We start from the raw sequence: 5,333 nt of genomic DNA on the forward strand, positions 1-5,333 counted from the left end.
ACCTGAGAATTATTGGCCTTAAAGAGGAGATAGAGAAAGAGTGATTGGGGCAGGAAGCTTATTAAAAGAAATAATAACAGAAATTTCCAAACCTAGAGAAAGATATCAGTATTTAGGTACACAAAGGTCAAAGACAGCTAAGCAGATTTAACCCAAACAAAACTATGTTAAGGTATTTAGCAATCAACCTCCCAAAGGTCACGTATAAAGAAAAAGTTCAAAGGGAAACAAGAAAAAAGAAAAAAACAACAACATATAAAGGAACATCAATATGTTTGGTAGCAGACTTCTCAGTGAAAACATCAGAGGTAGCCAGGCAAGATTTTCTCAGTGAAAATCTTACAGGCCAGAAGAGTGGCATGACATATCAAAATTGTTGAAGGAACAATCTTAAAATATTATGTCTTACAAAAATATCCTTCATACATGAAAGAGAAGTAAACACTTTCCCAGACAAAGAAAAGCTGAGGGATTTCATTAACACCAGACCTGTCATATAAGAAATGAAGCAAAAGAAAATAGTGTTAATGAACAATAAAAAATTATCTAAAGGCATACAGCTCACTGGTAACAGTAAGCGCACAAACACAGAATATGCTATTACTGTAGCCACATGTATAAACCACTTGTATCTTGAGTAGAAAGACTGAAAGAGAAATATATCAAAAATAACTACAATAATTTTTTGACAGAATTTCTGTCCTTTAGATTTGTTTCTCTTTCCTTGTTTGTTTGTAGACAGAGTTGCCATATGTTTAATATAATTGGTTGTAAAATGTTTTTTGTGAGCCTCATGGTAATCTCAAGTCAAAAAACCTATACCAGATAAACAAAAAATTAAAAAGCAGGCAGCACCTGTGGCTCAAGGAGTAGTGTGCCCGCCCCATATACCAGAGGTGGAGGGTTCAAACCCAGCCCCAGCCAAAAATTGCAAAAAAAAAAAAAAAAAAAGTAAAGAAAAAAAAAAAAAAGAAACCTGAAAAGCAAAAAATTAAATTACACTACCAGGAAAAAAAAATCACTTTTGCTCAGGGTAGATGGATAAGCTTCAGCAAGGGCATCACTGAGGTGCTCAAATTTAATCACCACCATGTCTAGTAAAAGGGAAAAGACCAAGACCACCAAGAAGTGCCCTCAGTGTGTGATATCAAATGTATTTGCCATGTTTGACCAGTCAGATTCAAGAGTTCCAAGAGGCTTTCGATCAAACAGAGATGGTTTCATTGACAAAGATTTGCATGACGTCCTTGCCTCACTGGAGAAAAATCCAGCTGATGAGTATCTGGATATGATGAATAAGGCTCCAGGACCCATCAGTTTCATGATGTTCCTCACCATATTTGGTTGAGACGTTAAATGGCACAGATCCAGAAGATGTCATCAGAAATGCTTTTGTTTGCTCTGATGAAGAAGCAACTAGCACTATTCAGGAAGATCACCTGAGAGAGCTGCTGATAATGATAGGAGATTGGTTTACAGGTGAGGAAGTGGATGAGCTGTACAGAGAAGTACCTATTAACAAAAAAGGAATTTCAGTTACGTGCATCCTTAAACATAAAGCAAAAGACAAAGATAACTGAAAAGAACTTCAAATTCCAGACAAGTATTCTTTGGGTGTTTCTGAGATTTTCTCTTAGAACCTATTGCATGTCCTTAGCTTTACAGCGTTTGCTTTTCCTGTTGTATTTATTCTCAGCCATTTTGGGCATATGTGCCTTTGTAATCTTACTGGGATGGGACTTTTTGTTACTTTCAGAATAGAAAATATAGTAATTTAACTTATAAGCCCCCTAACCCCCATAACTGCAGTCTCCAGAGTCATAATATTTTTTCCAAGAAAGTTATTCACTCAATTTTTTTCTGAACCATAAATAAACCTTACAATAAAAAAGAAGAAAAAAAATTACTTAAAAAAAAAGGAAGACAGGAAGGAAGGATGAAAGAGATGACCACGAACAACCAGAAATCAAATAATAGCATGGCAGCAGTAAGTCCTTACCTATCAATAATAACATTGAATGTGAATGGACTAATTATGTATTTATGAAATACATAAAATGGCTAAATGTATTTTTTTTAAAAGAGCCAATTATATTTTGTTTGCAAGAAATTAACTTCACCTATAAAGACACACATTGACTGAAAGTAAAGGGATGGAAAAAGATATTCCATGAAGATGGAAACCATAAAAGAGTATGCATAGCTCTATTTATCTCAGATAAAATTGATTTTAAGACAAAAACTATAGAGACAAAAAGGCTATTATAGGTTATTATATAATGATAAAAGGGTCAATTCAGCAAGATGACATAACAATTATAAAAATATATGCACCCAACACTGGAGTACTCGGATATATAAAGCAAATATCAGAGCTATAGAGAAAGAGAGGGAGAGAGAGAGAGATAGATATCTCAGTACTATAATTATTGGAGACCTCGACATTCTTCTTTAGCATTGGACAGATCATATAGAAAGAAAATCAAGAAACATTGGATTTAATTTGCACTCTAGACTAAATGGACCTACTAGAGATTTACAAAACATTTCAGTCAATAACTGTAGAATACATTTTATTCTCCTTAGCTCAGGGTCATTCTCAAGGATAGACCATATGTTAGGCCACAAAAAAAGTCTTAAAAAATTAAGAAAAATGAAGTCATATCAAGTAATTTCTCTGATTACAGTAGAGTAAAAATGGAAATCAGTAACAGGAGGAACATTGGGAACTATACAAAGACACAGAAATTAAATAATTTGTTTCTAAATTACCAGGAGGTCAATGAAGAAGTTAAGAAAGAAATTGAAAAATCTCTCAAAGCAAATGAAAATGAAAACACAACATATCAAAACCCATGGGATACAGCAAAAGCAATAAGAGGAAAGTTTATAGCAATAAATTCCTACATCAAAAAGTAGATAATCTTCAAATAAACAACCTAATTATGCATTGCAAAAGACTATAAAAATAATAGCAAACCAAATCCCAAATTAATAGAAATAATAAAGATTAGAGCATAAATAAATGAAATTGAAAGGAGAAAATGTAAATGATCAACAAAATGAAAAGTTGTTTTTTAAAAAAGGTGAACAAAATTGACACATCTTTGGCCAGACTAATGAAGAAAAAAAAAGACCCAAATAAAAGTTAGAGGTGAAAAAGGAGACATTACAACAGACAGTACAGAAATCCAAAGGTTCATTAGAGACAACTATAAGCAAACCATATGCCAATAAATTGTAAAACCTAGAACAAATGGATCAATTCCCAGACACATATAACTACCAAAATTGAACCAAGAAGAAATCCCAAACCTGAATAAACCAATAAGTTTATAAGTAATAAGATAGAAGCCGTAATAAAAAGTCTCCCATCAAAGAAAAACCTGGGGCCTCATGGTTTCACTGCTGAATTCTACCAAGCATTCAAAGAAGAACTAATATCAATCCTCCTTAAACTCTTCCAAAAAATTGAAGAAGAGGGAATACTCCTCAACTACAAGATCTGTATCCCTGATACAAATATCAGGCAAACAAAAGACAACTATAGGCCAGTATCTCTGATGAACATAGATATAAAAATCCCCCTCAAAATACTAGCAAACCAAATTCAATAATGCATTAAAATTATTATTCCTCATGATCAAGTGTGATAGGATGGTTCAACATACACAAATCAATGCAATATATCATTATCAAGAGAATAAAAGACAAAATCCAGAGGGTCATTTCAATTGATGGTAAAAAGCATTTGAAAAATTCACCACCCCTTCATGTTAAAAACTCTCAAATAAGTGGGTATAGCAGTAATACAATAAAAGCCATAAACCATAGTAAGGGTCCAAATGGGAACAAACTGAAAGCCCTTCCTCTGAGTTCTGGAATAAGACAAGGATGCCCACTTTTCCCATTGTTATTCAACATAGAAGTTCTAGCTAGAGCAAACAGACAAGAGGAAGAAATAAAGGGCACACAAACTAGAAAGAAAGAAGTCAAATTATCCTTTTTTAGAGACTATATGTTCTTATATCTAGAGAAACCTAAAGACTCTGCAAAAAACTATTAAAACTGATAAATTCATTAAAGTTGCGGGATACAAAATCAACATATAAAAATCAGCAGAATTTCTATATGCCAACTGTAACCAATCTGAAAAAGAAACCAAGAAAGTAATGACATTTACAATAGCTACAAATAAAAAAAAGTACCTAGGAATAAACCAAAGAAGCAAAAGATCTTTATAGTGAAAACACTCATGATAGAAATTGAATAGGACATACAAAAAGAAAAGATATTCTATGCTTCCAGATCAATATTGTTAAAATGTCTATTCTACCAAAGCAATCTACAGATTAAATGTAATCCTCATCAAAATACCAATGACATTCTTCACAGAAACAGAAAAAAAGTATCGTAAAATTTATATGAAACCACAGACGACATAGAATAGCTAAAACCATCCTGAGAAAAAAGAACAGAACTGGGGAATCACATTACCTGACTTCAAATTAGAGTACAAAAGCTGTAGTAACCAAAACAGCAGGGGGAGGAGACAAGATGGCTGACTGAAGCCAGCTTTCCACAGAGGCTCCCATCCAGAAGGAGGGTTAAAGGACAAAAATTCAGCAAGTAACCTGGTGGATTTGAGCTGCACTAAGAGAGAAGGTTGTAGAACGCACATCAACCCCGCTGAGGTGAGCTGCGACAACAAGGATACAAACAAAAGGTACAAAATCCATCACCAAGCGGACGGGAGTCCCCTCTCCCATGAGAACGGCTCAGAGTGCCCCACAAACAACCGGGCAGAGTGCAAAGGTCCTCCCACTACACTCCACGGGAGAGACCCTCTAAAAACTGGACCTACCTCCCCTACTAGGGTGCCACGGCGTCCTCCTGCCAGGCATAAAACTGTATAAACTGTATATAGTCTCTACCTGGAATTTTGAGCTCCCAGCGCTCCCCTTCACTCACACTGGGGTCTGGAGGCCAGTCCCGGTCGGTTGGCGGAGAGGGGACTGCACTGGAGTGGCAGTTCCCTGAGGCACAGTATGACAGCCATCTTTTGGTTACAATATGGCCAGGCATAAAACTGTGTAAAGCTGTGTATGTTCTCTGCCCACAACCCCAGGCTCCCAGTGCTCCCCGCACTCCCCTCTGCTCTCACTCCAAGGTCTGGAGGCCTGTGCCCCAGGGGTCCAGACTCTTGGGCGATTGCTCGAGGGGTGTAGACAGTGCTGGGCTGTAGCTGGTTGGTGCAGACTCTGGGGTACGGGAGCAGAGAGAGGATGGTTGGCTGGAGGGGAGCTACACCAGAACAGCAGTTGCCTGAGCCA

General features: G+C 36.3%; 1 pseudogene; it reads left to right on the plus strand.

The window, feature by feature from the left end:
• Nucleotides 1–1,063: 1,063 nt before the first annotated feature.
• On the plus strand, nucleotides 1,064–1,580 carry LOC128594077 (myosin regulatory light polypeptide 9-like; annotated as a pseudogene).
• The last annotated feature ends 3,753 nt before the right edge of the window (nucleotides 1,581–5,333 follow it).

The sequence above is a fragment of the Nycticebus coucang genome, chromosome 9 (assembly GCF_027406575.1).
Source record: "Nycticebus coucang isolate mNycCou1 chromosome 9, mNycCou1.pri, whole genome shotgun sequence".
NCBI classification, from domain to species: domain Eukaryota; kingdom Metazoa; phylum Chordata; class Mammalia; order Primates; family Lorisidae; genus Nycticebus; species Nycticebus coucang.